General features: G+C 45.1%; 1 pseudogene; it reads right to left on the bottom strand.

The window, feature by feature from the left end:
• Positions 1–247: 247 nt before the first annotated feature.
• On the bottom strand, positions 248–9,048 carry LOC122674332 (annotated as a pseudogene).
• Positions 9,049–10,451: the final 1,403 nt, after the last annotated feature.

Here is a 10,451-nt window from a genome sequence, read left to right as displayed (position 1 = left end):
TGGGCTCCTCTCAACTGAGATTCAGACTTTGTTCCATATCCTTCCTGATCATTGTACACCTCCCACACAAAAACAGAGGCACCCATTTATTTCAGCACCATTATGAGTGAAACCCTTTATTCTTTACTGAGAATAGAGTGTGCAGAACACCAAATAGAGTTCACCAGCAACTTGGGCAGGAGTGCTGTAAGTGTTAGTGAGTGTGTGTTAGGAGCAGCCATACTGATTCTTGATCCATTCCAAGCATTTACACTGCCTGTGCCAGGCCAATCCTGTCATTTACTCGATCATAAACCAAGAAGTACTGCCTCAGGATGACATCACCCAGGATCCAGGTCTCTGTAGATGTACTCACTGTGTTCTCTTTAAAGGTGGTACAGCAGTGGCCTCTAGAATCCTGGGTGAGTTAGAGACACACACTAGTCAGCCTGAGCCCTTATGTGTGACTCCCACAAGTATCCAGACCCAGCAAAATTCTTGGTTTTATTTCCCTCTTTTGGTAAGTATCAAGTGGTTTTATGAGCAGCCAGGGATGTGAGAGTTCATCCAAAACCAAAAAGGGCCAATACATGCGGCTGCCATGAGGAAGGGTGTGGTGAGTGGAGGACTGGTAGTTGGGGAAACAGTGGAATGATAAATAGCAAAGTCCCACTGTAGAGCATAAGGAACTCTATTCAATATCCAGTGATAAACCACATGAAAGAGAATAAGAAAAAGAATGTATGCTTTTTATGTGTATAACTGAGTCACATTGCTGGGCAGCAGAACTTAAGGCGACACTGAAGATCAGTCACACTTCAACACAATTTTTAGAAAAGAACAAGCGTGGCTCCTGGTTCTCCTCACTTTCTGTTTCTTTCCTCCTGACTTTTGCTCCTTGTTTTCTCTACAGAGAATGTGGGTTCTCCTCCAGCATCCCCACAATCCAAACTTTATTTAAAAAACTTTATTCTATATTGGAGTATAGCTGATTAACAATATTCTGAGTTTCGGATGGACAGTAAACAGACTCAATTGTATGTAGCTATGTATCCTGGTCCCAATGATACCCCTCCCATCCATGCTGTCATATAACTGAGAGGAGTTTCTTGTGCTACACAGTAACTCGTTGTTGGTTATCCATCTTAAATATAGCAGTGCCCACAACACGTTTATGGAGACTTAACTCAGGAACTCTGGGAAGCCTCCTTTGGCCCACAGTCACCCTTTTTGGCCACTCCAGGCTTGGTTGGGTAACGTACTCTGGTTCCCCATTCCCGCCAGTCAGTCTGTAGACCTATCATCCCTAGTAAGTCCCCAGTGCCCCAATGCAGAGCACCTTTGGATGCCATTTGCATGGAATCCAGTACAGTTCTGCCTAGAACCAAGCAACCCTCCATATGGCTTCATGAGTTTGTGATTTTAGAATTCCTGAAATTCCCTCCCTTTCTCAAAGCCTTCTTTGAGCCCATCAGCCTGCTCTGAACTCCCATAGGGAGCAGACATGAAGCCTCCACCCTGTGCTGGGTCTGAGCAGTTACTGTGCACCCTTTATTCACCTTAGCATCCAACCTCCTCACAGAGGGGTCAGGTACCCCAACTCACAAAGCAGACACCTGGCCAGAGCAAGGGGAAAAAACATCTGAGAACTAGGCTGACCATGTAATTTATCATCCAAACCAGGAAAACTGCGAGAAGGGAACTGAGAGTGTTAATCCCTATGGTGGGAGAGCACATTGGGACTGTCCCCAGCCATTCTCCTTGTCACATGGCTTATTTCAGGGACTGCTAGCACTGACTTTCATGTTCATGCGTCTGAGGTTTCCTATTGAATTGAAGCTCTTTGAGGCCTGAGGACCTCAGTGTTCCCTTCTCCTTGTGACCCCGACCTTGCCAGCATGCTGTGGCACGTCCACATTTATTTCAGGATGATCAGTGTCCCAGACAGGCCTTCACTCTCAAGTGGTTGGTCTTGTGGGAGGCTCTGGCCGAGTCAGAGGGCTCAACAGCATCTGCAATAGTGAGAGATGGCCTGGAGAGGGCGCCCTCCTCACAGGAGCAGACCAAGGGTTCCTGCAAGTTCCTATTTGAGAACCACCGCTCCGGGTTCTCCCCTCACCTTGAGGATGTAGGCTCCAACTGGCCCTGGGTATTTGATGCAGTTGATGGTGAAGATAATAGAGGGCAGGTTATTGACCATAAAACATGAAACTTAGTGCTATTAGAGAGAGAAGGGGACAGAGATTGGCCCTGGAGATCCTTGTTGTGTGTGGAGACTGGGAATGACGCTAGGGCATGACCTTTCACCTTGGAAACCTGTGGTGTGGAGCCAATGAGCTTCTGCATGTTATTGACCAGTCTTGTTGGACCAAGGATCAGCGATCTCCCAGTGTCCACAAGGGCCTCATAGCCGCCATTACAAGCAATAACCTGTCTTTTCATGGAGATGCTAAGAGAGTGTGACAAAGTGGGCATCAAGGTCACTCTGAGTCTCCCCAGAGCTACCCACTTCCCGACTGTCTCCTAAAGAGCTCTTCATCTCTTGCCCTGACACTTTTCCTTTGCTCTCGACATAGCACCTTCCTTGACATCCTTGAATGTGGTACTTGAATACACCAGGATCTTTTGTAGCTTGACACAAGCTGCTTTTCCTTCCTAGAAGAGTCCCCTCCCCTTTGACTAGCAAATTTCTTCTCATCTTCCAGATTCCAGCTTAATTGTCATGGGCTCAGGGAAGTCTTTCCCCTGGTGTTTATCAGTCTCCTGTCTTGGTCTCTTTCTGTAGACCCTTTCTCATGTCTAGCATGTACCAAAGTGACAATTCACTATGTGTGTGTGTCATTTCTGTGCATCTTCCTTCTTAGATGTGAGGATAAGTTTTACTCTCATTGCCTCCCTAAAGTGCCTGACACACAGTGGATGCACAATGCTTGTCTGTTGAATGAGTGAATGAAGATTGTGAAAATAATGAATTAGAAACATCAAGAGAGCTGTGTCTGGTGGGAAACAAATAACCAGTCAACCACAGGGTGAAGATGGAGATTCACAAGGGAAACAGATTCTCTGAGTGGTGGGAGGGAGGGGCTCCTGTGAGAGAGGGTGTTTCCCAGCACTGCTCCTACAACCAGCTCAGACCCTGAGACCCTGGCCAGAAAATGTATCATTAGCCCACAGAAACTCCAGAGGACAGGTCAGCTGTTGTCTGAGGGTATCACACAGAATCCTGTCTTTTATTGCCTCTTGTCCTCAGGTCACTCCTGGATCCCACCTTCATGATTTTCTGTTATAGCCCCTGCCCTACTGTATGCCCAGGAACATGGGGTGTCTTTTTTATTAGTTGCTTTCACTTCTTAAGACTGCAGCCAAGAACAAAAAACAAAAAAGAATACTGCACCCAACCTCTCTCCACTGCTGGGTAGCTTCTCCATAAGGAGAATAGTTTTCCCCATTTTATCAGGACTTTCCCTGTTTTTAAACTGACATTTATTTGTACTGATAACTTCCTTGGTCCTCAGTAGCCCTGGACAGTTGGTCATCATTTCATAACACTGTTCAGGCTGGTGAAATCCTCCCTGATCCAGTTCACCACACTGTCGAGTCCTCTGATCGTGCTCCCTGCCTCAGAGGAGAGCAGGTGCAGCACTCTCCCAGCTGCACAGACCTCTCTGGACCCTGTGAGGACCCTGGGCAGAGCCCTGGTCAGGAGGCCTGGGGATTATGAACCCATGGGCTGTTTGTGTACATATGTGCTTGTGTGTTTGTTTGTATGTGTCTCTGTGTGTGCTTCTGTGTCTCTGACTAGCTATGCATGTTTATATGTGTATCTGTGTATGTTTATATGCGTCTGCTTGTTTTTTCCATGTGTCTGTGTGTCTGTTTCTGTCATTGTGGGTGGTATATATGTCTCTGTGACTATTTGTCTGAGAATGTATTTGTGTGTGTCTGCCTGTGTCCATGTACAGTAGTGGGAGCCTCCCTTGGGCTGACCCTCAGAAGGAGAGGCTTACCGGTCCATGTGCACATGCTAGTCGTCTGTTTGGATCAGTAGTAACCAGTTGAGTGCTCCCTGGTGGTAGGATTTATCCACCCCACGGAACATCCACACTGCCCTCCGGCTTGCTTCTGTAGAGAGAAGACAGCGGGGGAATCCTGGGAGGACGGTAACAACAGCACTGTCTGAGAGCTTTGCTTCTCCACCCATCAAGGCCCTAATAAGGTCCTCGTTGACAGATGCAGAAATTGAGTCTAGGAGCGATTGAGGACCAGACTGAGGTCAGTTACTGGCTAATGAGTGGCACAGAGGAGGTTAGAAGCTGAGTCACCTGGCTGGGCTCCACGCACTATATCCTCTGAAGATGCCCTGGACCTCCTGTGACATGAGTGCTCAGACACCCTCAGAGCACTCATGAGCCGAGAGCAAATTAGCCTTCTCTTTGGCATCACATGGTACTGAAGCATTTTGTCTCTCTTCTTATCCACTTTGTCATTTTTCAGGAAAATCAAGGCCTGGGAGTGCTAAGGGTGTGGGTTCACGTCACCCAGAGTTGGCTCCACTAGCCTGTGACCTCTACTGTCTAAAGGGCCCCACACTCAGAAGGGACCCCACCTCTGTTCTCCCTGTCTTGAAATGCCTAATATTTCTTGAACAAGGCGTCCCACACTTTTGTTTTGTATCCCACACTTTTATTTTTCACTGGCTCTTGCAAATTTGGTAGCTGGTCCTGGGCTCCCAGTGAAATGCTAATGAAGAAGGAAAGATACCCACCATCCTTCTCCTTCCGTATCAAATTCATAAGCAAATCCTAATACCTTTTCCTTCAACTTGTTTCCTGTTGCCTTCCATTAGTCTTCCTCCTCACTCATCCCCCTAGATCAAGTTACTGATCTTGAGACTAGAAGCAGGGTTGTGTTCCAATAAAGCATTATTTATAAAAGCCAGTGGTGAAGCCAGGTAGGTCTCTGGGGCCATAGTTATCTTGGATTACATTATCTCTCAGGATACTTCTTTATCAAGTGTTCCATTAATTTCGTGCAACTGAAAGCAAATTACAGCTAATTTGGAGAAACGGATTGCCCACCTCAGACTTACATGTTTAGGTAGAAGGCAAAAACAGGCTCAGGAATGGATCCTTGATTCTTCAGGTTGTCAAGGATGGGGATGCCTCCATGAAAGATAGGTTGAAGTAGTTCAAGCCCAAGACTCTATCTAAATGTATTCCCTCAAATCTGGATTGCTGCACACTTAGACCGAATTGCTGGTCAGTACTTACAAGGTCCCCAATCTGTGGGAGAGAAGAGTGTTCCCACTTACAAGATACATGAAGTGGGGCTAGGACTGGGCTGGGGTGCATTGTCATTAGATCCTCAGAGAAAAATTTAGGCTGGGCCCTGTCTTCAGTGGACCTCAGGTGATTAGACGAAGCTGGGAGGGGAATTTGGGTTCCATTTGAGAGAGGCTGTGAATTTTAAAACATCTGCCTCTCTGAAAAACACCACCTGAATGAGTCAAACTGGCCCTGTGACTTCTGTACAGGTGGGGCAACCAACAGTCAGGCCAGGACTCATTGGTGCCCCTTGTGGACAAAATGAGCCGAGAGCAAATTAGCCTTCTCTTTGGCATCACTGTGACCTAATGACAGGAATGGACTGCATTCTCTGTAAGTTACTGTGGATTCTGCATCTGTCCAGGAAGACAGAAGCAGAAAATACAATCTTGCTTGCAGGGATCTATGAAATTACTGCCTGGGGAATTCAATTTTGGGGATATGTGTGTCTTTGTGTGAGAAAGAGAGAGAGGGGAACTACTCAAGTACTTTGGGGGAGGCAGGCCATAAATTTTATTGGACTCTCAAAAGTCCCCTTGAGTGAGAACTCACTTATCAGGCCCCTTAACATTCAGGACTCCATTTTCCCAGTCTGGATACCTGAAGCCCTTGACTGGCCCAAGGGTCTCCAGATCAGTTTTAGTTTTATCCTGTCCCCAAACACCCCACAGCAACTTCAGTCCTGAAAAGCCAGTCGAGCTCCACTGTTTACCACATGTGTGTCCTCAGCAAGGTCCTTGCTGTCTGCACCTCAGTTTCCTCATATGTCTCATGAGCTAATCAGAGTAACTGCTATGTGGGGTTGTTGAAGGACTAAACCAGTTATCACCTGAAAGTGTCTGGAACAGCGTCTCAGAATATGAAAGTTGGTGCTTTTTCCCCCTCTTCTCACTCCAAGCAAAATGAACCTTGAACTGCTCATGGGCAGAGAAGCTGCAAGTCCCCATCTCAAGCCATTTTCTGGGTTAGCTAATCTGTGTGCTCATGTGTCAGCACAGGCACTGCCTCCCCAGGGACAGGATCCTATGGGTAAGATGGCCAATATCTACAGGAGTTAGGCTAGGAAGGGTCCTGCCAGATGGTTCTGCATCTGTTTTGCAAGCAGTGGTCACTCCATAGCCAGTCCTGACTCAGCATTTGTTACACTGTTACCAGAATGATGTCACAAGCAACAACTCCCTTCATCCTCCCAGAACTGTACTCGATGCTGAAGGTCTTTTTGGTAGGCCAGAAGGTGGAAGACCCAGGATGTCTGAAAAAAAATGTGTGAAGTGCAGACAGAAGAGATGTGTCATCAGGTGCCAAGGGTGTAAAACGGTGTGGCAGGGCAAGGGAAAGATGGTCCGGGTACGGGGTGTCTGTACTCACAACAGAATTGGCTGGAGCAAATGATGGAGAGCACCCACAAGTCAGATGAGCCTGTGTCAAAGACAACCTGGAATTCCTGAGGGGGTGTTCCAATGGTGATGTTACCCACATAGAGCATCTACAGGGAAAAGGAGGGACTAGTTTAGTGCAGAACTGGCTCCCCTTTATTCCCACACTCATGCCTCCCTCTGGATGTCACATATCTCTTGAGATCACTTTCTACCCATCGTAAAGCTCACTCACTTTGGTCACAGAGGTGCCTGCATTTAATATATTTTTCCTGTGTTACATGGTATGCAAGATATTGACTCTATGACCAGGCACTGAAGTGGTACCTCCTGCATTGGAAGCACAGAGGCATAACCACTGGACTTCCAGGACCACTGGACACCCAGGGAAGTCCTGGTGCCTTCATTTGAGAAGCTCTGTAGTTTCTTCAAACCCAGCCTTAGCACCCCCTTCTCCAGGAGGTCCTTCTTGATCAATCTCAGCCACTCCCTCTGAAGTCAGACCACATCCAATCAACACCACACAGGTGACCCATTCATTTGACATGTATTTACTAATATGCCTATCTCTCAGGCTGGCATGAGCATTCTAGAAGACAAAATAAGCCCTTTCTCTAATCTAAAAACAGTAACCATTGTGTTAAATACGTATGGCCTTACACGGAATACGGGTTCATTGACTTTTTATGGCTGTGGTTCTTGCTTGTGTGAAAACTGAATTCCTCTGCCTGGGGATTCAAAATTGATTTGCCATTGGTTCTACCATTTGATCAGTGACGGTTCACTCTTCATCTGTAACTGATTGACTGACTTATTTCAGAAGGAACAATCTCCCTCAAACTAATGACACATCTTGGACACAGAAATGGATATTTACCTGCCACCTAGGAATTGCCGGGCCCAGTCACAAAGACCAACAGTTGAGGATGAGAGTGTGTTCTCCTCTGGGTGGGTCCCTGTTTTCCAGTCTTTCTGCCTCCTGCAGGAAACCCAACCACAACATCACACCTGGCACCTCCAGATGAGCCCCGGTGCTAGGCTAGATCACCAGGGGACGCTGTGGAGCACCATCCTCCAAAAATCCTCACATCCTGGATGTTTCTCAGCGGGTGAGTAGCCATATTTGAGCCAGAAGAAGAAGTTAGGTACAGTCTGTAAGCATGTTCCTTCAGGAAAATGTTCAGCATGTTTTATTTTCATTGTGGGTTTTTCTCATGATCTTCACTCTCATTAGAAGTATTCTTTACTGAGTATTTGACAAAGAAAAAAAGAAGAAGCTACAATTAGCTGCCAGTGTTCAGGTAAAACTGTCGTTGTAATGGCCCTGTGTATTTTCTAATCATTATTATGAGGCACTTTATTATCAGAATTTTATGCATATACCAAGGCAAAGACATAGGTTTGATTACAGGTTCTGTTCTGCAATCTGGGAAAAGCCATATGACCATGGGGTGTCTCAGTTTCCCCCTCAGTAACAGTGGAATGTAAAAATACAAACCCTCCAAATAGAATATCTTGGCGATAAGTGAAGTGATGGATATAAGGTACCTGATAAATAGGAAGTCTCAACAATGACAGGCATTAGCATTGCTGTTGCCATCCCACTGTATCCTTCTCATAGAACCTCAAGGAGGGAGGTAGAATGGGGATTCTTATGCTCTTTTACAAGGGAGCAATTTGAAATGCAAGAGGTTACTGAGTTGGCTGTGGTCACACTGCTTGTCAGATATAAAACTGTATATAAAACAGTGTATCTTTCTCCAAGTTGAAAGAGAAGAGGGATTTGAAAGAAGAATCCAGGAGATAGGGAACAAGTAAGGATAATTCAGAGGATCGAGAAGGAAGGATGAGTCAAATGAAAAAATAAAAGAAAATAACACAGAGAGAAATACACTCACAGATACTTCCAAAGAGATGGAGAGGTAAATGATAGTGATACAGAGATGCAGACATAGACATATACACACTGAAGTAGACAGGGAACAAAGAGGACATGTTGAATAAAATGTAGAAAACTGCTATTCCACAGGACCACACCTACATCTGCATAGACTGTGCACTGAACAGTGGTAAGGAGTTGAATTTTCAATAGGTCATGACTGGACCCCAAGAGTTGTGCAACCATTCACATCTACACCAAGACCCTTGGGATCCACAGTTCCTAAAGCAAGGTACTTATCAATAAGTAAGGGCTGAACTTTAACACTGTCAGGGAAGTATCTCATTCCCATGTAAACCTGATGGGTGGAAGAGTAATCAGATGAAAAGAAAAATCCAAGAAAGGAAGATGATGCTGCTTACAGTCCCCATACTTACTTGACTATGCACTCTGAGAAGGCCACCAGCCCGAGGAGCACAAGCCACTTCATGCTTCTTTCCTGGCTCCAAGTACTCAGGGAAGTTCGGGTTTTTAGCATGTAGTGGTGACCAGGAACCCCTAGTTATATATGCTCTGACTTACCCTAGTTTTCCCCTTTATGCCACTAATAGATCTGATAAAAACACAATACTTTCGATAAAATCTTTACTTTCATCAGTGTCCTCAGCAAGTGGACGTTGAACCTTCTCAGAATACAGACAGTTGAACTGTAATCTCTTCCTTGAAGCTTGCCTGGAAATCTAACTGATCTGCATGGACATCTAAGGAGACGGAGAACCTTGCCTACTTGTGGAAAAATCATGAAAATGGTAACTAGGGGCCACACTTGACATTCATGGTTTCATGTCATCTTCCTAAACACTTCATGAGATATGCATTGCTGTCTTCATTGGAGAGGAGATTGCTAGGAGGATAAGTTGTCAAATGGCAAAGTGAAAACTTCAGAGACAGCCCAGGGACATATAACTTGCCTTAGGTAGTGGGTCTAATGGCAGAAATCAGGGCACCTATGATGCCAGTATGCATCAAAAATTTAGGATAGAGCAGTAGTTCAATTGCATGGGTTTCATTATTGGAAAAAATGTCATATTAATCCACAAGATATTTTATATCGTCCAGCAAATATACAAGAAAGAACTGTGTGCTGTGTTCTGTGTTAAAGGCTTCAAAGTCAAAGTTGATCAAGACAAAAGTAGTCTTTATCTTAAGAGAGCCAGCAGTCTAGTTCTCACAAACTCATGGCCCCAGGAGGCAAGAGAAATGATAGTAGTACTAGGTGGCCATGCTGGATACTGATCCTTGGGAGCAGCCTTTCTTCCACTTCAACCATGCTGGAAAGCAGGCCAGGTGGCCATCTTTTCAAGAGAATCAGAAGGTTGGATATTTATGTACAATCTACTGATTTTAATGTTAGTTAATTTTTTTTCCCAAAAAACTGTGGGAATGAAATCTCCACAATGAGGTGCTGGAATCAGCCTTGAGTCGCTGCAGGTTTTTATTTCTAGCCTAGACTTGGAAGTGCAGTGGGGACAGAGAGAAATTTAATTCAAGTTGGTTGATTTAAAAAGAGACTGAATGCATACTGAACATGTTTGTTTCCTTTCTATTTATAAATAGAAATCATTGGGGACATACAAATTGACAAATTTAACTGCTGAAGATAAATGGATATATTTCTGATATAATTTCCCCCATAGGGTCTATGCCATGAAAAATTTTGTCTGCCAAAGCAAAGATACAAAAAAATAATTTTGAAATGTCTTCCCAATCAAAGAAGAAAAAACAGCTGTGACAGCCAAAGTACAGACAATCGTGTTTGCTGACTCATCCAGGACTCCCAGGGCCTATTCTTGCATGAGATCTATCCAGATGAAAGGTTGTTGCTGAACAATA

Source organism: Cervus elaphus, chromosome 2 (assembly GCF_910594005.1).
Source record: "Cervus elaphus chromosome 2, mCerEla1.1, whole genome shotgun sequence".
In the NCBI taxonomy this organism is placed as follows: domain Eukaryota; kingdom Metazoa; phylum Chordata; class Mammalia; order Artiodactyla; family Cervidae; genus Cervus; species Cervus elaphus.
The sequence above is the reverse complement of the archived record's forward strand: the minus strand, read 5'-3'. Positions and strand labels throughout refer to the sequence as shown.